The sequence below is a fragment of the Rhinatrema bivittatum genome, chromosome 5 (genome assembly GCF_901001135.1).
Source record: "Rhinatrema bivittatum chromosome 5, aRhiBiv1.1, whole genome shotgun sequence".
Classification (NCBI taxonomy): domain Eukaryota; kingdom Metazoa; phylum Chordata; class Amphibia; order Gymnophiona; family Rhinatrematidae; genus Rhinatrema; species Rhinatrema bivittatum.
The window spans coordinates 258963628-258985730 of NC_042619.1; the positions used below are offsets into that span (position 1 = coordinate 258963628).

The following is a 22103-nucleotide window of genomic DNA, read 5'->3' on the forward strand; positions in this document are numbered from 1 at the left end:
AGGTCCAGGTTTTCAGGATATCCCTAATGAATATGAATGAGATAGATTTGCATATAATTGAGGCAGTATGCAGTGCATGCATAATTACCTCATGCAAACTCATTAAAAGAAACCTAACTCATTTGTGGCACCTGGAGGACTGGAAGAGAATATTTACTGCTATACATCAGAGAAGCCTTCTGTTTAAACAAGATGGCTCCCAGCCTAATCTCTTATGCAGAGGGAGCCTTGTACGCCTGCTGTTTTATATATTGGGAAGTTCAGCTCTTGATATTTCGACTTCGAGGCGTTACCTAGTATGCCGGGGATATAATCTTTGGAAACGACAAATGAAAATGAGCATAATCCTCACATTTCTCCATGGCACTGGCCAATAATGCTGACATGAAGCTGCGAGTCAGCTTCCATCCCACGTTGGATGCTGTAAGTCTGAGGTGCTGAAAATCACTGCATGATGCTTTCCAAGTTACAAGAAAGAGGCCTCTTTTTATGGCAGCTTTGCAAAAGCATTAAATGCACACCTGGTCCTTGGGATGGATGATGAATCACACACTCGAGTTACAGCGCCATCGCTGGTGGTGCATTAGTATCCGCTGCCAGTCACTTCCAATAGGTTTTGCTCAGGTTTCAGCTGATCCCATCTCATTAATATCTCACTAATAGAGTTTAGATTACTTTTTCTGGGTTGAATTTCATCCTGATTTACAAGAGCAGGAAGATTATTCTGTGGGTCCAGGTCCCCAGTAAAGATTTCTTTGGGGAGCGGTTGAAGACCACTTTAGAAGGATGAACTATTAGGCAAGTGGAAAACCAAACAGGAGACCCTTCATGGCCAGAAAATGTATCTAAAATGATTTTAATACCTGTTTATATTTTACGAGCCATGAGACTTCCAGGCACATTTTATAATCAGGCATACAGCAGGGTGCCAGTACTTACCTATGAGTGAAGGAAACAGTCTGGTGCTTGAAGAGTTAAACCAGTCTATGAGTCACAGTTTGGAGTCTGCTGCAGACTCTCTGTGTCAAGCCATTTCATCTCCCTGTGCCTCAGTTCTAATCCTGGCTCTGAAGCTGTTTGTATGAGTTGCCGTGTGCCAGAAATATCCAGAGGTGAAGCTGATTGTAAAGGGTATTGGAACACCTGCTTGGTTGAAAGGTTGTACTCCTTCCTATTGTAAGTTTTGGAACTGCTGTACTGTATAGCATGAAGGCAGCGCAGGTTACTTCTAATGCACATTGTCCAGTAGAGTTGACACAAATCCAGTGTGTTATGGGTTAAACTGAATAAATTAGGCTTTTGAAAATAGATTATGAAGCCCGAAGAATTCCAGCCAATGCTCCTCTAAAATGGATGGAAACCCACTCCCCGCATTCTAACTGTGGGGGATGTTGCAGGCCTCTTGCAGCTTGAAAGTGATGTGGGGCAGGGACCTATGGGGCTTTCGTGGGACCCGCCCTCCCGGGGGGGGAGGTCTGCAGCATGCCATACGGTGAGAATGTGGGCCCTGCTTAGAGGGGTCAGGCCAATGCAATATTGTGTGCTCAGCCGCGTCTGTAGCCCCGTAATACGTAATACGGGGATCAGCGCGTCGAAAATGCACGTCCAAACCACCGCGAAGCTAGTAGCGCTCATCACATGTAAAGTACACGTAGTTGAGGCTATTAGCTAATACCTGCGATTCAAAAAATTTCCAGGAGGGCCAATGCGCCCATTGCAGTACGACAAATTTTACACCGGCCCGGCGCTGACGTAAGTAAGGGTCTGCTGCACTCAAGGGCTCATTGTAAAAAACACCCCAAAAACTCCCACTTTCTGTGATTCCTCCTCTTAGTATTACCGGGATCCTAAATAGGGGGAATCACAGAAAGCAGATCCAGGTTAAAAAAAAACAAACCAAAAATGCCGTGTATCTTGTGCATGTACATTGTGCCGCCAGCGGAGAAAATGGACGCCCGATGCCAAGGAGCTGCTAGGGGCGCACAATTTCCCCTAGCGCCTCCTTTTTAGCGCTACCCCTCCTGCAAATATTGCATCGTGCGCCCGGGGGGGACTGAGTACACGTTAGAAAAGCAGGCGCTCAGCATTCAGCGCCCGCATTCTGCGCACCCAAACCGCATCGGCCTGACGGATTGCAGCACAGGTAAGGACTGTCACAGTGCCCAACACCTGTTCTTTTATTATGTGCATAGGGCTGCGTACTCGACTAATAAGGAACGTAAGCCTCCCCCGTAGAATCGGGAGTCCTAACAGTGAATCTAACCTCACCCAAGCTGGTGAGCGGCCTCCAGCCCCTCCACTTCTCGGCCAGGACCTTGAACCGTTCCTTCTCAGTGGAGGCCATGGATAATTCAGAGTTTTAAAAGGAAACTTCATGTGCATTATCTCTCCCTTCAGTTGCACCCAAGAGGCATTTTGGTTGTGTCCCAGATGCCTTAATGTGGTTCTCTCTCTCTTGGGCCATATTCAGTAAAGATATTTCCCCGAGGCACAGAATGGGAAAAAAATTATTTTGAAGAACGCCCGCTCTCTCTCTTCTTCTTCCTTCTGTCTGTCTGTCTGTCTGCCTCGCTGACTCGGATGCGGATTCAGGACTCTCTCTTGGCCTGGCAATTTCTATCTGTGCTGCCCGAGTAATGCAGAAAGTGATAAAAGGAAAGGATTATAATTACAAAAGCAAAAAAATAAAACAACCCCGAATAAATAACAGACATTTCCCAGGTTCTGCCGCTGCTCAGTATTGTCTCTGGTCAGGTTACATTTCTGGCAGGAACCCACATAGTTTCCTCCTCTTTCCCCCAGGATTGTATTGAGTTTTTCCAGCTCATTCTTTTGTGGGAAGTCTTTGATTTTCTTTGTCAGCTCTGGGAAATCGGCATCTCTGATATCTTTGCATTTTGCATTCTCTCCCCGCCACTTCCCTCTCCCACTTTCCTTCCACCCCAAGGACAAGTAATAATTGGACTCAGTAGTTGCTTGCATCTGCTCCTGCTCGCCTCCCGATCCCTCTGCCCGGAATCCAGTTCAGGATTTGCGCTGCTCTGACCCTGAGCTGTCAAAAACAGCCAGGAGATTAATGGGGTGGGCAGGTTAATGTAATAATCGTTTGTTTGATGTGACAAGCTTGATAGGCGTTGATTTACTTACAGACTGATATGATTTTAATTGAGTACCTCCAGCCCAGTCACATCAAAGGCAGGGAAACTGACAAGGGGCCTCTTCTACTGAAAGCTTTCAGTGACTGACAGATCCTTGAGTAGAAGGTTTTTTTTTTTTTTCCTTTTCAGTTTTCTTTGTTTTGTTTCCATGATTGGCCAAGCTCCAGCATGGGAGGGGTGCATGTACTGTGTGTGTGTGTGAGAGAGAGAGTCATGTCGACACACAATCCAGTGCCTTCGAGCAAAGTGAAACATTTTTCTGTAACTCGCTGAAACAGACTTGTGTTTGCTTCCTCGATCACATGGGGATTTCTCTGTACTGAAGGGAGAGGAGGTAGGGGGGGAGGAAGGAAAGTCAACGGAAGCAGAGCTGAGACCTCTGAGATCTCCACAGTTCTCAGTTGTGGCAGAGTTTTGGTCTGTACAGTGCCCTAAGTTTCAAGTGACAGGGACTGCAGTGCTTAGCACCGATCCCTGTAGCAACACAACTCCAAGATTTCCTCCTGAACATGCCTGGAAACTGCACTGGTTTAACTCTTCCTCACCGGCGATAGGCAGGCTTTTTCCCTTCAGCACGAAAAGAAAAAGGGAGTTTATAATGCAGGCAGAAAGCGCATAAGCTCCAGAGGACACAGTACGTAAGTGTAAGCTTACTTACTGTGTCCTCTGGTGGGACAGGTACCCAAGGTGGGACTTATACCCAAGACCATAGATTTCAGACTGCCCTAGGAATTAATTAGCTTAGAAAGTACACTGTTAACACTGCTGGCCTTTGTGTGGATTTTATCGGAGAATGTTGTGTTTTTAACATAAACAATCTAAACAAAAAGCAGCCTGACACAATTCACCACAACTCCATAACTGATATGCAGTATAGAGTTTCCAAGTCCTGGTGTTGGCCTCACTGGGTCCCCGCTAGCCTTCTCCATCATTCACCCATTAATAGTCGTTTGACAAGGTATTCTGCGCCCATGCTTCATCACTTTACATATCATTATCTGGTTTTAATACACACGCACAAACGTGCTCTGGGCTTCTCCCCCCAGCCATCTGAGCTTAGGCTTTTCTACACTTGTCCTTTTGTCGTGCAAGTAGATGTGTTTTCCAAGGTAGCCCCTTCAGTTATCGGAGCAGACCCTCACCCCACATCTCCCTGATGGCCGCAGAAGACACCCAGACCCAGATTTAGGGAGTAAGTCTCAAAAGTTTTCAGCGTGTAAAACTGGAAGTAGCGTACGAGTAACCCGTGTACATGTGAGTAACATTTTTTAAAAGCCCTAGGTGTGCACTTACTAGCAGTGTTGTATGTAAATGTAAACAAAAGGGGAGGCGTGTTTTGGGGTGAGCTTCCACAGCTCCTGCAGAAGTTAATATTTTGTAAGCGGTACACGCATATTCGTTACCAAACAATGCGCACATTTTTACACCTGACTATCAGGCCGATACAGTAAAGTGCGCTCCGACGGAGTGCACTGTTAGCCCGCATTTGGCTGCGCGTTTTTGACGCGCTATTTTTACCCCTTATACAGTAAGGGGTAATAGCATGTTGAAAATGCACGGCCAACCCCCCCCCCCCCCCCCTGAAACTAATAGCGCCCGCAACATGCAAATGCATGTTGATGGGCCTATTAGTCATTCCCGCGCGATCCAGCCAAAGGCAGGCGTTAATTTCGGCCGGCACCAGGGAAGTGTACAGAAAAGCAGAAAAAACTGCTTTTCTGTATACCCTCCGACTTAATATCATAGCGATATTAAGTCGGAGGCCCCAAAAATAAAAAAAATTAAAAATCTGCCCGAGGCCTGCAGGTTGGAAGACGCCCAATTATGCCGGCGTCCGTTTTCTGAACCCATGGCTGTCAGCGGGTTCAAGAACTGATGCCGGTAAAATTGAGCGTCGGCTGTCAAACCCGCTGACAGCTGCCGCTCCTTTTACTGCGGGCCCTCATTTGCATGCCTCGGTTTAGTGAATCGCGCGCCCAGGACAGTGGGCGCTCGCCGGCTCTCCCGCGCGTTTTTCTGTATCGGCCTGAAACTGAGTTGTGGAAATGAAACCTCACCAATCTTGTCTGTAGTTTCTGGGTGGGAGGTCTGGGTTCAGTGGTGGTGGTGGTGGTGCTGGGGGGAACTGGTGGAAGTGTGGGGAAAGAGGTGGAGCTGTGGCTGAGCTGGTGAATAGGAACATGCCCAAAGTATTTTCACAAGCAGCGTATGCACATACTTTAGAACGGTGCTTCTCAACCTTTTCTCGGCCGGGACACTCCTGACAGATGGTTCTCACATACGTGACTCGCTGAACATGTGACCGTCACGGGGCAAAATGTAAACATGCACTCTGCATTCCCAGCAATGAGTGCAGAGCAGATCTAGGACATTACCCTGTACAACTCGCCATACAAAAAAGATATTCTGGTTCTGATGACATCCCAGTAAAAGCAAAACAAACTCCCTTTACTACCAGGCACGATACCCCTCCCAGTGACATACCAAGGGTCTCCAGTGCCTGAGGGCCATTGCATTTGTGTGCCTCTCCAGCGACCCTCCCCCCGCCCATCCTTCTTGTACTAATAATGCTTAGGACCACAGACAATCAGTGGCGTCTCTAGACAGAAGAATTTTGGGGGGGGGGGGGGGAGCCAAAATGCCATTTTCTCATATCACACTCACCTCCATAGCATAGCCCCCTGCTTTAAAACTGGCTATAAATAAGAAAGTCTAAAGGGTCTTCTGTGGAATTTTAAAAAGCTGGCCAGTTTCACACTTCTAGTAAAACTACTATAAAATTATTTGATAGCCTCATTCAACTAATTCTATGTGGCTGTGAGAGTGAAGTCTGGAATGTATTCAGGAAGGGACAGAATGTCAATATAAATCCTGCACCTCCAGTTCTGTAACTCTGTGCAACCACAGAAATTCCCCCAACAATGGAGCTTGGATGTTTCCCTTACAGCTCATCAGACAAAAAGACATTTTGAAATTCTGGTGTCACCTCACAGTAATAGCAGCACAAACACCTTCCACTGCCAGACACATTGAGGCCGATGCAATACAGTGAGCTCAGCCGAGCGCACTGTATAACCCGCAGTTGGACATGGGTTGTATAGGTGCTAGGTAATCCCCTTATGCAATAAGGGGATTAGCACCTCCACAGCGCGCGTCCAATGTGGAGTGAAACTAATAGCACTCATCACATGCAAAAAAAAAAAAAGTGCTCTAAGACACACATTTTTGCACTCAGAAATTAATGCCTGCCCAGAGCAGGCATTAATTGCTGAGCGCTCATCCTCCTACTTAATATCATTGATATTAAGTAGGAGGAAGAAATCTTTCAAAAAAACAATTAAAAAAAAACCGCCAGCAGTCGGGTGCAGGAAACGGACGCTCAGTTGACATCGTCCGTTTCCTGAACCCCTGGCTGTCCGCTGTTTAGGAAAACCGACACCAATAAATTTGGCGTCTGTTTTCCTAACCAGCGGACAGCCGACCCTTGTGGGCTCCCGTTATCAAGGAGGCACTAGAGGCGCGTTTAAATATTGCTGGGGCGCGTTAGGAAAGCAGACGCTGACTGTTCAGTGCCTGCTTTCAGCACACAATTATTGCATCAGCCCCAAAGTGAACTAACACAAAACCCTGCAAAAAAGATACTCAGAATCTATATCATAACGTAACAGTAGTAACATCAAGGACTCAAACAACAATAACCCGACCTGTGAAAAAGCAAGGGTAAATATTACACTAGGTCCTAGAATACCAATACACCACCTACTGAGGAAACAAAACAAACCCGATTGCTGTAAATCCCTACACAGACAATACATGCTAGCAGAATCTCTCACCTTGGTCACACGCACAGAGCAGAGACAGATCCTCACCAAATACAGAAAAAAGGATCACAAATTAGACAAAAACTTAAATGGAAACCCCAATAAGCCAGATTCTGAGTGTAACAATGGAAAAACAGAACCACCATTCCTCATACAACAAATAAAATCAAGAAACATAAAGCATCAATTATAATAGTAAAACCATACTAATAAAAGAATATTTTAAACCTACTGATGAATAGAATAATTTCTATTCATTAAAATCATATACATTTTTTAAAAATTTCCCAAGCACCAATAAAATATTTCAAAACAGCACATATATCAAATAACACCCAATAATTAAAACTAATAAGGATTTTTAAAAAAGCCCCTGCTGTCCATACTTGGGAACTCTTGATTTCCGGTCACCCTGAGATTGTTGAGGATTAGAAGTTAAATGAGCGCATAAACTTTATCCTCTCTCTCTCTCATACAAAATCGCATGTCCATTCTCTTTCACACATACACTGTCACATACACACACATGCATGCTCTTATATCCACCATAACCTCTCTCTCTCACAGACACAGACACATTCTTCGGTTCTAAAACCCTCTCTCCCTCCGCCATCCCCCACACACAAGCTCTCACTCCCCTGGATTCTCTCATACACACGCATGCTCTCATTCTCACTGGCTCCCTCACAAACACACACACACGCAGGCAAGCTCCCAGTCATTCTCACACACACACTGACCTCCAGGCAGGCTCCCATTTGTTCTCACACTGCTCCTTCCCCACCCTGGAGAAATGGAAACAGAAATATAGCACCTAACATAGTTCCAGGATTTGCAATAATGCACACAAACTAATCCACACAAAGTTTCACCTGTATTGTGGAACACACTCAAACAGTAACAACCCCATCTATGAAAAGGCAGCACTACAAATATTAAATCAGGCCCTAAACACTAATATACCTCCTTTTAGAAAAACAGAATAAGCCCAGCTGCTATAGATCCCCACACAGAAATAATTGTAAAACTATACTAATAAATGTTACAAAACAGCTGATGAACAGAATAACATCCAACAATTAAAAACTCATAAAAATTATTAAAAATTGTCCAAATATCAATAAAATATTTCAAAACAGCAGACACATCACATAATACCCAATAATTAAAATGGCAGTCAATCAAGAAAAATAAACTTAAAAAGCCACCTTTACTTACCCTCTCCAGCAACTCTCCTACTCCTTTCCCCTGCAGGCTAATAGCATATACCAGAAGCAGCAGTGGCTGCTGAAGCTCTGTCCTCACAGTCCTCCTCTTAGGGGCCACAACCAGGCACACCCACACACACCAGTCACCTCCCTGACCAGTCTCTCTCACACATATGCACACTAGTCATCTTCCTGACCAGTCTCTCTCCCTCACAGAAACACATCACCTCCCTGACCAGTCTCTCTTTCAATCACACAAATGTTCTCTCACATACAAGCTCTCAGTCACACACAAATGCTCTCACTCCCATTCTACCATATACACAAGCTCTCACCCAAGCCTCCCATTCACACACACATGCTCTTACCCAGGCCTCCCATTCACACCCACACCCACAAGCTCTCATCCAGGCCTCCCATTCACACATTTATGCACCGGGCCTCATTGCCAAACCTCTTCCTTCCTTCACTGCAGGGATGGGCTCCAGCTCAGCCATGGCTTTACTCAGGCGGGCCTTCTTTTTTGCCACCACAGGAATGGGCTCCTGTGACGGCGTTGCTTCAGCGGAGTCAGGTTTCTTCACCACGGGGAGGGGCTCCCGTGGCTTCCTTGCTTCGGCAGAGTAGGGCCACTTCGCCGCCACTGGCCTGGACACTGTTATACCTCCCATCCTCCCTCAAACCATCCCACACCCGGGCTATGGGATGCCCTTTCTTCCTGTCCCACCAGCCAATCAGAAGCTTCCTCCCTTCTTCCTACTCCCACTGGCAGGTCGAAGGGAGGAGGCTTCTGATGGGGCAGCAGGGGCAGGGAAAAGGGAAGCACAACCGGGGCAGTGAGACACCGGGAGCTGCGGCACACCTGCTGGTGCTTGGTGACACACTTGTTGAGAATCGCTGCTTTATAAAATACCTACACATAAAGGGGTAGATCTTTAAAAAATACGCGATCGCATACTTTTGTTCGCGCACCACGCGTGTATAAGATACGCGCGTAGCCACGTGTATCTTATAAAATCCAGGGTCTGCGCGTGCAAGGGGGTGCACATTTGTGCAACCTGCGCGCGCCGAGCCCAGCGCACACTGCCTGTTCCCTCCGAGGCCGCTCCAATTTCGGAGCGGCCTCGGAGGGAACTTTCCTTCGCCCTCCCCCCACCTTCCCCTCCCTTCCCTTACCTAACCCACCCCCCCCCCCGGCCCTATCTAAACACCCCCCCCCTACCTTTGTTGGCAAAGTTACGCCTGCCGGCCAGCAGCCCCACTCCATCCTACGGTCACGGGGGCATGTCCGGAGGCCTCGGCCACGCCCCCGGACATGCCCCCTCCCGCCCCTTTTCGAAAGCCCCGGGACTTACTCGCGTCCCGGGGCTTTATGCGCGCCAGCGGCCTATGCGAAATAGGCGCGCAGGTGTGCGAGGGCCCTGCGCGCGTAAATCCAGAAGGATTTACGCGCGCAGGCCTTTTAAAATCCGCCCCAAACTGTGCACATGCTACAATTCTTTTGCATGTAAAATACGTGCGTGTACTTTTATAGTTGTAGAAAGCATGCATCTCCCTGCATTAGAAAACAAATGCACCTAAATGGAAGGATATGCATGTACTTTTTGAGGCCGAGATTCGTGGTATTATATAAAATGTGAGCAACATTTATAACATGCAGGGCATAGCTTTGTGTGCTGCACATACTGACACCCGCACACGCTAACTTACAGGCACTGTTGAATATTGCCCTCTCAGTGCCCAGGTGAAAGCAGGGCCACAAGAAGCAGAAAAAGGCCTGCAGGCCAGTCTGCTTTACACGTTCTGAAACAGTGCAACCTTTGTCCAAGAAGTTCATTTCCTGCAAATTCTGAACGCAAATTCAAAATGTATAGAAAGCTGTCTGCAAAAAGCACTGGGGGACTGTGTCGTGACGAATTCTTAAGTTTACTGATTTTTCCTTAAACTTTTTTCCTCCCTTCCTGAAATGTATTTGTATACCTTTTGCCTGAGGAAACTGAACTCCTCAAGAGTTTGCAGCTGGAATGCCCAGCCGTTGATGATCCAAGCATGAGTGAGTGAATGTGAGATGGGCTCTCTCTTTAAACAGATTCGTTTCTACATACTTTTTTTTTTAAACATGACGGATTTATGAATGTGTATGAAAGACGCGTGAATGGACAATAGCCAGGGCTGCAGCCTTCATTAGAACTTTTAGGTGGAAAAAAAGGGGTCAGCGTATATTGGACATGTGGTAACAGACCCCTAAAGAGGTTTGAATTGGCAGGTTTGAAACTGTTGAGCAAGTACTGCTTGATCCTTTATAGGAACCTATAAAGTTGCATCATTTCAAAATAATGCAGGCACTTTTTTTTTTTTTTTTTTAAATAAACTTGTTTTATTATGCATCCGCAATTACCACTTTTGTCGTTTTTTGTACTTATTATGAGGTACTGTATATATGTTTTATTATGCATTTATATATTTATTTAGTAGTGCCAAGGCTGTAGGTGTCAGACAACTTTCATACATAATAAATTCCAGACAAATACAGAGAAAAAAAGAAAAAAAAATTGGACAAGACAATCTTCATAACAGACTGAAATAAATCAACTGAAAAATGAAATGAACAAACAGACATATCTGCTCCCTCAGGAAAAGGCCTGCTGAAAACGAATATAGATCTAAAAGTTTTAATGCAGCTCAGGAGACGCAAGCTTTTGGGCAAAGAGTTCCAGAATATTGGCAGCCACAGAAAGAGCCTGTAACAAATTACAGCAAACATAAACAATATCAACAGGTGAGAAGATTAAACATAGCGAGGGTTAACTGTCAGAAACATTTTCAGAGGTAGCACAGGGCTTTTACCTACAGAAATGAGCTTTTTAAAAATAAACTGGATGTACTATTGTTAGCCAGCTGAGAACTGGGGATTGGCGGGTTTCAAATCTGTTAATATAGTACGTTTACCTGACTTTGTTCTCAATATGTAATTCACTGAGGATGTTGCAGAAACATAGCATCCTCAGTTCGGTGATTTATTCATGAAAACAATAAACGCTCAAAGTAAAAAAAAAAAAAAAACCACCCACCCGATATGTGGGTAAACTTGCACATGGATGTCCCATTCATGCACAAAGTTTGTTCAAACTGAGCAGAGGCGTTGCCAGAGGCGGAGCTGGGAAGGGTTTGTACTAATCCAGAAAGAAATCTTGCATACGTTTAAGTAAGTGTAAGAGCGTGCGGATAAATTTTGAGGGATAATTTTCAAAGCGTACTATGCGCGCAAGTCCACTTTGAAAACTGGTGTAACTTATGCACGTCTTTCCCAGCCAACCTATGTGCAATGTGACAAAATTATCCCCACTGTGTGCACATTTCTCCGGAATAAACTCAGCCGTCCATTTCTTTTACCTGGTATCCCCCCTTCCTCCTCTCTCTCTGCTCCCTTCACACTCATACCCTCAAGAATTGTCCAGGCATTCACATTCCACCGCTCCTGCCCCCATCTCTCCTGAGTTCGGACCTAGCTGGATAAATATCATCTTCCTCTCATACTGGACTTTCCCCATTTTAAACCTGACTTGCGGGCTGTGTGTTTTATCATCCTGGAGAAGGCAGGCAGCAAGACGCAGGGATTACCCACAAGTCAATGAGATCACTGAGAATCCCTTCAAACCGGCCGTGTCCTGATTTCTTTCCAGGAGGATCAGCGTATGAAAGGCAGCAGAATGAAAAGGATCTAATGTTGGATTATCAGCAAAGCGGGCTGCGGTTTAGCTCCCCAGCCCCCACAGGACAAATTCCTTTGCCTTTTAACTTCTAATACCGTGGATTTATTAGACAGAAGAAAATAGCATTCCAACATAAACCAGAATTCTAATAATGTACTTTTTAGGGTAGCAGGGTACATCTGTGTTAGGTAATTGACAAGATATGGAGTGGGAAACATGAGATGGCCGGATTCAAACCATCATACGTTATATTACATTTCTGGCTATCATTTTAGGTTTCTTTTAACCTTGGATAGTCATCTGAGCTCACAGCTACAAGCATGGTGACCCTTTCCTCTTCCCAAGGTTCAGTTCTTCTTATCCGTCGTCCCTTGTGTGACCTTCAAGAAGTCACATATTTACCCTCTTAGATCTGAAGTTCTTCAGGGAAGAGGAATGGAAAAGCAAGTGAGTTAAATCAAGTGTAGTGCTGTGTACACTCATGGCACTAATTCAGGTAATAACTACTTACTATTTCTGCTTAGCAATTCTATAGTGCTACTCGACCTATGCAATTCTATAGTGCTGCTCGACCCATGCAGCCCTGTACAAAAAAAAACCCATAAGAGACAGGCCTTTCTCAGCGGGGTTTACAATCTAATCAAGACAAATATTCAGGGCACAAGAGTCAGGGAATTTCATGTATTAAGACTGGTTAAAAATGAATGAGGCTGTAAGCCAGAAAATCAGGGGTTAAGATTTAAAAGCAGCCTCCAAAAAAAAAGGTGGGTGTTTAGTTGGGATTTAAATAAGGCAGGAGAGGGAGCAGGGTGCAACAGCTCAAGAAGTCTATTCCAAGCTTATGGTGCAGCCAGATGGGAAACACGGAGTCAGGAAATGGCAGTAGAGGAGAAGGGCACAAGTAGGAGTGACTTTCCTGATGAGTGGAGTGCACGAGGAGGGATGGAGATAAAGTTAGGAGAGAAGAGTTAGCAAGGAGCTACTGAAGGCTCTTGTAGGTGAGCAAGAGGAGCTTGAACTGTATGCGGGGACGGATAGGGACTTCTCAATGTAGTGACTTGAGAAGAGGGGTTGTATGGATGTAGTGACTTTAGTGAAAGATAAGTCACTCAGTTGAATTTTGGATAGATTGTAGTGGAGAAAGACGGCTCACTAGGAGACCTGTGAGGAGTGGGTTACAATAGTATAAGCGAGAGGTGATGAGAGTGGGATAAGGGTTCTGGTAGTGTGTTCAGAAAGGAATGGATGGATTTTGGTGATGTTATATTGCACGGGTGTGCAAATGAGGGAGGGGCCCACAAATGAGATTCCAGAGGGCTGTGAATGTTGTATCGTGGGGGAAGGTGCCTGCGGCCGCCAGTAGACCAAATCTTACCAGTGGCCGAAAAACAGAGAGAGGCCGTGCAGCAGTCGCTCAGTGTGAGAATTCGCGAGAGTAGGACTTTCTCTATGTTGATCTCGTGATGCACAAGATCAGCATGGAGGAAGTGCTAGTCCTGCCAAGTTTTTAATATCACAGGGCTTGCACAGAGGAGGAGGCAGCAGAACGGGCAGTGCCAGAAGCAGTGATGAGGGATCAGCTCTTCCCTAACAGCCACACGGCGGTGGTGCCAGCAGCATCAGGAATGAGAGAGGCTATGAGGCTGCCAGCAAAATAAAGAAAGGGGGCCTGCCTTCAGTATGTGTATGAATGGGAGCTTGTGTGTGTGAGAGAATGGGTGCCTGCCTGGGGGTCTTTCTGTATGTGTAAAAGAACAAGTGCCTGCCTGGCAGTCTGTCTATGTGTGTGTGTGTGAGAGAATGAGTGTCTGCCTGGGGGTATGTGTGTGTGAGAGAGACTGAATGTCTGCTTGGGGTCTATGTGTTTGTGTGAGAGAATGAGTGTCTGCCTGGGGGTATGTGTGTGTGAGAGAGACTGAATGTCTGCTTGGGGTCTATGTGTGTGTGAGAGAGAATGAGTGTCTGCCTGGGGGTCTGTGTGTGTGTGTGTGAGAGAGAGAATGAGTGTCTGCCTGGGGGGTCTGTGTGTGTGTGTGAGAATGAGTGTCTGCCTGGGGGGTTGGTGTATGTGTGTAAGAACGGGTACCTGTCTGGGGGTCTGCGTGGGTGAGAGCCTGTGTGTGTATGAGGGAATCTGGGGGAGTAAAGGCTTTTATGTGTATTGGGGGGGTGGGGGTGAGGGACATAAAGCCTGTGTATGACAATGTGTGGGTATGTATGAGAGCATGTATGTATGCGTATGTGTGAGAGAGAATGAACATGTGAGTGTGTGTGTGAGCAAGAAAGGATAAAGTTTGGGTGGCTCCCTAATCCTCGACAATCTCAGGATGATTGGAAATCAAGCTCCCAGTATGGATAGCAGGGGCTCTATTCTTATCTTCATTAGTTTAATTATTGGGTGTTATTTGAAATGTGTGTTGTTTTGAAATATTTTCTAGGTACTTGGGAAATTTTAAAAAAATGTATATGATTTTAATAGATGTTGTTCTATTGTAAGTAGTTTTGAAATATTTATTCTTTTATTAGTATGGCTTTACTATTATAATTATGCTTTGTTTCTTGATTTTATTGTTTTATGAGGAATGGTGATTCTGTTTTTCCATTGTTGCACACACAGTCCGGCTTCTTGGGGTTTCCATTTCAGTTTTTGTCTAATTTGCGATCCTTTATTCTGTATTTGGTGAGGGTCTGTCTCTGCTCTGTGTGTGTGACCACGGTGAGAGATTCTGCTAGCATGTAGTGTCTGTGTAGGGCTCTATAGCAATCAGGTTTGTTTCGTTTCCCCAGTAGGTGATGTATTGGTGTTCTGGGACCCAGTTTAATATTTACAGTGCTGCTTTTTCACAGGCCGGGTTATTGTTGTTTGAGTCTTTGGTGTTACTTCTTTTACGTTATGATAGGTTTGCTGTATAGATTTTGAGTGTTTTCTTTGCAGAGTTTTGTGTTAGTTCACAATGTGTCTGGCAGTGGAAGGAGTTTGTTCTGCTATTATTGTGAGGTGCCTGTCTGGATGTGGTGGTGTATCTGCTTCTCTTTGTGTTTGTGTGTATCTGAAGAGAATCAAACCTGGAATTCTGAACTCCTGGCTGGCAGTGTGAGTGCCTGCTGTTTGGCAAATGGTTCAACAGCTTATTGGTTGGTGAGAGACTTTGGTTGATGAGACTTTGACATATAAACATTTACTTATATACATATAAATATATATAATACACACAATGTAACCCAACTTTGGTGGGTGGGTGGGGCCAACAAATTGCATGGATGGAAGGGGGAGGGGGAGGCTTAAAAAGCTTGCTGACCCCTTCTATAGAGAAGGAAACTGCACATTTTAGCAGTGTTTTGGATATGTGTAGAGAAGGAGAGAAAAGAGTCAAAGATGATTCCAATGTTATGGGCTGAGGGGACTGAGAGGATTACAGAGTTATCCACAGAAGCAGAGAAAGAAAGAAGAGGAGAAGTAGATTTGGGGGGAAGATAAGGAGCTCTGTCTTGGCCATGTTGAGTTTAAGGTGGTGGTGGGATATCCAGATAGCAATGCCAGGCAAGCAGACTGAGATCTGGGACTGGATTCCTGATGAAATTTCTGGTGTAGAGAGGTAAATCTGGGAATCATCAGAAAAAAAAAATGGTATAGAAAGCCGTGACAGGAGATCAGAGCACCAAGAGAATTAGTATACAGAGAGAAGAGGGCTTGGGATACCAATTGATGGTGGAATGGCAGTAGAGGAGGATCTGCCAGAGGAAACACTAAAAGTGGGATGGGAGAGGTAGAAAAGAACCAGGACAGGACAGAGTCCTAAAAGCAGCAGATAAGTCAAGGAGGATAAGGACCGAGTAAAGGCCTTTGGTTGTAACCATAAACAGGACATTGGAGACTTTAGCAAGGGCTGCTTCTGTGAAATGTAGAGGGTGAAAACAAGAGTGGAGTGGATCAAGAATAGCTTGAGATGAAAGAAAGTCAAGACAACGACAGTGCACAGCACGTTCAAGTAGTTTGGAAGCCGAAGGGAGATGGGATGATAGTTGGCAGGACAGGTTTATTTATTTATTTATTTATTTAGAGATTCTTATATACCGCGGTACGTATAGTTATACATCACCTTGGTTTACAGTAAACAATAAATTAGCAACAGGCTTTACATATAACAGGTTATATAGGAAGTAAACAAATAACAGCCAAAGACTTTACATAAATAACGGGTTTCAGGAGTACATACTATAGCTCCTTTAACTATAAACACCAATGCATATTTAATTTCAACAATGAAGCAGGAGAGAAAATATGCCATTAGCCTGTTAAAGGCATAATCCAATGTCAAGTTAATGTCAAGTCACCGATATTGCAACTGGGGAGAGAAGGCGTAAATGGAGAACAGAGAAATTATCAGATTGAAACAAACATGGGGAGTGAAGATGAACAGGGAGCTGGTGAAAAATTAAACAGGAAAACTGTATTGTTCAGATTAGTCAATGATCATTGAGTGAAGGTTGGGTGCAGCGAGGGTTTTTTTGAGGAGCAGTTTGATCACATCATGTTTGAAGTCAGCAGGAACAGTAGCATTGGAAAGTGATAGATTGAGGATGTGACAGATGGAAGAAGTGACTGCAGGGGAAATAGCACTGAGGAGGTGGGCAGGAATGGGGTCAGAGGAACAAGTAATGAGTTTGGAGGAGAAAAGATGGGCAGCTTCCTGCACTGTGACTTCAGAAAAGAAGAGAGTGGCGGAGGCCAGGGGAAGGGGAGAGGAATGAGCTGGGGGAGAGGGAGGTAGAGGTGACTTGGTGGAAAACTCAATTAATTTAGTGAATCTTGTCATGGAAGTAGTCAGCCTTAATCTGGGCAGAGAATGAAGTGAGGGGGAGGGAAGTGAAGGAATTGAGTGTTGAAAGAGACCGTGAGAGCACTGGATGGAAAAAATTTGGTCAAATGGACGTGATAGTCTTGCTTGGCAAGTCCCTTAGCAGGCTGGAAGGAGGTCAGCATGAATTTGAAATGTAGGATGTCTGCAAGGGCACAGGATTTTAGCCAGAGAGGTTCTGCAGAGTGGGCACAGGAATGTAGGAAACAAATTCTAGGGGTGAGCCAAGGCTGGTGTTTGCTGCACCTTACCTTAAGGGGAGAGGCAAGAGATTCTAAAGTAGAAGAGAGTATAGGGTCAGACATTGTAGTGGAGGAAAGGAGGGGTGAAACAGTAGTGGAGAGGATACAAGGGCTGACAGCTTGGAGATTCCTGAAGGTGTCTGTGGTGACTGGACAAGGCTGTGAGGGAGGGTGGTTTAGGGGAAAAGTTATCAGATGATGATCTGAGAGAGGAAGAACTGAGGTGAGAGAACAGCTGGAGGAAAGAACTAGGTCAAGGCAGTGGCCATGCTTGTGAGTAGGGGAGTTGAAGAGCAAATGAGGAAGTTAAGGAAAGGAGTTTCGAGGCAAAAGAGACAGCGGGCTCATCATTAAGGAGGTTAAAATCACCAAGAATAAGGGAAGGGGAAGATGGGTCAAGGCAGAAGACAGATGCACACATGCATGGAAAAGAGATTCAATCAACAGATACAGGAGCTGTATAATGGGGGATGGGCAATACTACACAGTCCTGCTTCTTGTGCACTTTCTGTAAGCATCTACCACTTGCCATTGTGGTAGTCAGGATGCTGGGTTAGACCTGCCTTTGGCCTGTCCTAGTCTGACAGTTCTTACCTTCTTATGTGCGATGTTCTGATAAGCAGAACCCACCATAGAATTCTGAATGCATTGCATGAACTAAATTTTAAAAAAAGAGCTTTGGAAAAAAGAAAGGCAAACGTTCCTTTTGCTGTGCAGATGCTATAAAAACTGCCTGATGTTGTACCAGTGAATTTGTACTCCTCTCCGTGGGCACTCTCCACACAACTTGGAAGGGCTGGGCCCATTCACATTCCCACATTAAGCAGCAGCAGCCGTCGCTTTACAGCTTTTAGCTTTTCCATTTTTAATGTAGGAGCTCCAAACAGGTCAGTGCAGCGATCCCCAGTCGCTCCTGCTACTGGAAATGATGCCGGCAGACGGAAACCAGGACGGTTGTTAATTTTGGCCACAGAAAGTGGCGGCGGGCTAGCCCTGGCTCTGCCGGCGCCATTTGCAATCGTGAGAGCTGCGGTGCAGAAGTGACTGCGGATTGCCTCTGCGGCCCATGAAGACACTTTCAACAAGAAGATCTGCGGCTGGGAGGGGAAGCCCAGGCGTGGGGTTTTATTTGGTGCTAGCATTCATTTCTTTTTTTTTTTTTAATGCAATAAACTAAAATAAACACTTTTTTTCTTTCGGTTTAAAAAAAATGGAAATGAAAATATCCTGCATTGTTCCAAACAAATGTGCATTTCTGCTTTTCAGCTTTCGCTGAAGATGTGTCAGTATGGCGCGCTGATGATCCTCTCTCCCGCTGGCCATGCGTTTCCGGCATCAGGACGATGCTCGCTCAGCACGTCTGCACACCGGACTTAGGTGGATTCCTAATGGTGCATAAAAGGCAGGTCAGTCTGAGATGTTTTCTGTTATTTTAAACACCAAACTCCTTAGAGATGAAAGAAGAAGAAGAAAAAAAAAAAAAGAAGATCGTTGATGACTTTGTTTTTTAACTTCTATAATGAAACTGACTGGCATTGATACTTGAAATGCCCTATAAAGGCTTTATTTGTGCAGAATTGTGCCCAGACCTTCACAGGGGAAGGTTAAACAAACTACGGAACAAAAAAACGAGAAGGAAAGAAGCCTTTGGTAGGAGGCCTTTCCTTGACAGTGTATGTAAAACCACCAAAACTGTAAACAGGATCCTTGGCTCAGAAAACGCCTTTTCTTAATGAGCAAAAACCCATAAATGATGTCACTGTGACCTTATGTCAACCATTCTCTGTGTGTGTTTTGATCTGTTGCCCTTCCCTGCTGAATAAGAGAGGCTTTTTTTTTTTTCTAAAGCACTTTGATAAGTGTGTGAAGTTCTCCTCCCCCCTCTGCAACTTCTCCTCTAGCATTTCGCAGCAGGAAGCGGCCACATTACATCAACAGCAGGAAGATCCCACTGGCTGGAGACAAAGAGAAGCAGCTGTTAGCCACATATCAAGGGAAAGGCTTCAAAAATTCTCACCTTTCTCTCCTTAAAGTTCACACAAAGCCTGAGTGTTAATCACGCTGCTGGGCAATAGCTCCTAAGCGCCTTAAAGGTGATATAAAAATGCTTTCCTGAGTACTTTTAAATGCCCTCCCCATTTTTAACCTTTTAAGGTCAAACCTGCTTTTTCTGTGCTTCATTTTTCTTCCATGAAACAATTTGTCTGCTGTGCCTACTCCCACCTGTTGCATTTGTCAAGGCTCCGCTGTCCGTGTAACTTGTCATTTTCCTGGTCTCTATAAATAAGAGGAAGAATCCCCCAGCAGCAAGCTTCAGTCTAACTGAGCACTTGGACAATGGCACCACCAGCATGCAAAGACAAAGCAGAAATAAACAACTGGGAGGTGGGGCAAGCAGGAAGGAGAAAGGCAAGGGCCTGGAAGTCGGCCTCTTGGTGACAGAAGAAACCTCCAGGCATCCCCTGTGTGGATGTTCTGAGACCTCCAGCTCAGTTCTGCTCAGTTTACTGTTTAATTAAAAATCACCTTTTGACACACCTTGTTATTCTGCACAGTGAAATCGGAGTACAAAGCTTAGGCTGTGTTCTTCCAATAAACCATGATTGTTCTATTGTCCAGTAGGGATGTGAATCGTTTTTTGATGATTTAAAATATCGTCCGATATTTTTTAAATCGTCATTAATCATTAAAGAGTGCGATACAATAGAAATTCCACCGATTTATCGTGAAAAAATCGTTAATCGGGTTAGTGCACACTAACGGGAGTTAGGACACAACCTAAAAACCCACCCCGACCCTTTAAAACCGCTCCCTTAGCCTCCACCACCCTCCCGACCCCCCCAAAAATGTTTTAAAAATTACCTGGTGGTCCAGTGGGCCCCAGGAGCGATCTCCCGCTCTCGGGCTGTCGGCTGCCACTAATAAAAATGGCGCCGCTGGCCCTTTGCCCTTTCCATGTGACAGGGTAACCGTGCCATTGGCCGGCCCCTGTCACATGGTAGGAGCACTGGACGGCCGGCGCCATTTTTAAAGATGGCGGCCGGTCCAGTGGGCCCCGAAAGCGGGAGATCGCTCCCGGGGCTCACTGGACCACCAGGTAATTTTAAAACATTTTTGGGGGGGTCGGGAGGGTGGTGGAGGCTAAGGGAGAGGTTTTAAAGGGTCGGGGTGGGTTTTTTGTTTATCGGATCGGCGCAGCCGATAAAAAAAAAAACGATCGGGCCGGAAGAAAAAAAATGCACAATTTGAATTGGAACCGGAACCGAACCGATTCCGGTTCCAATTCACATCTCTATTGTCCAGTGACATCAGCTAGATAAAAAGAAAGACCACATCCTCCTCCTCCTCTTATCCCATTGCCATTGCAGTGGGAGTTTAAATGATGTGTTTTGAATTGGGAAACTGAGCAGATGTGAGATGGGAGTCCCAGATGAGGCTCCCCAGGCACAGAAACATGAAGAGCAGGCACACCCTGAGATCTGTACCAGCAGAGAACTACTATAAAAGAGAAAATGTGCATTAAAAACTAGAGAGCCCTCGAAAGGGCTAAAACCTGGGATATTTAAAAGTGAAGATGTGATTTCCTACCTATCTTTAAAAAAAAAAAATGTAAAAGTGTGATTCACTGTATCAGATAACACCTATTATTTTCTTTACAGATGTTCATCCTGCAGGAATGATTTAGCGGTGGAGATTAACTCCAGCCTTAACAGGAAGGTGCTTTCTCTGTCAGAGCAGGTTTTGCCAGAAATCTATGATAAATAAAACTTGGCTTGTCATTTTACATCTTGCAGTGGTGTCAGTTGTTGTAAAACATGCATTCTATAATAAATAAGATCAGTTTTATGTCCTTGTTTTTGCAGTAAAAGTAAAGCCTATAAATTGTATAATGCTAGCAGTAAGGCCGAGCTCCGAAGTGGGAGAAAAACCAGCCGACGTAGGCACATTTGCACCATCATTTTCCTGTTAGCTAAGAAGAGCCCCCTGCTATGGTGTTGGAAAAATCTTAGCATTTCATTTAGAAGGAGGTCAATATAAAATGACTTAGCTAGTGCATGCATTCCTATAAATTATCTTAACGTCCAAGCATAGATGAAGCTACAGCTGTAGTATCCTAAATCAACGTCCCATCTTATTTGCTGGCGATGAGGAGGGACAGTGTGCTCTCTTATTTTCCCTGGTTTTTTTTTCTGTCTTCCAGTTCAGTCAATGGAAGAAAAATGGGTGAAGAGCAGAAGGAAAGTCACCTTTCCATTTTAATTTTTGCATCCAGAGGAAATCCATGGGACCAGAAGGCTATCAGAGGTGGCAGGGAGTTAGGTCACATGGTCGACAAAGTCTGACTCAAAGAGCTTAACTTTTTAGATTTGAACAGCATAAACAAGGGATCTTGCTCAACGTCTCATCGTGAAAGATGATGTAAGAGTGGGACTGGAACTGGGAGCACTAAGCTTTCAAGGACACTATTCTTCATGAAGGTATATGGGGAAGATTGCCACTTTATTTGGGTAGCAGTGATCATGCCACAGTGTCACAGGATGTGTACAGCTTGAGTCTCTGTTGTCCCAAAGAGGCGCCCTGATCCCCCACTAAGGAGGAGCCTGGTACCGGCATGTCATCACACTTTTACTTAAATTCTTTATTTGTATAATAAAATGATCCGTTTAGCTAAGAAGAACTGTTACTCTGAGAAATTAGCTAAAGATTCAAGTCGCCACTGAGCACTTTATAGTCTGATAAAAAAGTTGACCCATCAACCAGGCTGGGGTCTGCACCAGAAACCTGTGCTCTGCACCAGAAACTCTGGTTCAAATTATCTCTGTTAAGATTCTTAAAATGTGTGCCAAATTAGAAAGGAATTCTCGGCTTGTGACAATAACCCATTTCTTGACACCTCTGATCCTGAAAATAATTGTCTTACCTTCCTTTCTAGAGGTTAGCCTTGAGAATTCAGACAAACTTGTGTCAGAATCAAGTTCAGTGACTTGCTGTGTCTATCTAACCTGGTTATGGAAACCAGACCAGGCCCGTTGGAAATATTAAATATGATAATAAATGCTGCTTCTTTTTTCACAAACTGCCCCTTACTGAAGAAACCCACT

The 22103-nt window shown here is 45.0% G+C and overlaps 1 long non-coding RNA gene across 1 annotated transcript; it reads left to right on the forward strand.

Moving 5' to 3' along the window:
* Window positions 1–17250: 17250 nt before the first annotated feature.
* On the forward strand, window positions 17251–20793 carry LOC115092692. Its single transcript, XR_003857054.1, has 3 exons — window positions 17251–17888; window positions 18268–18407; window positions 20661–20793. It is a non-coding gene; the product is annotated as an uncharacterized LOC115092692 (long non-coding RNA).
* Window positions 20794–22103: the final 1310 nt, after the last annotated feature.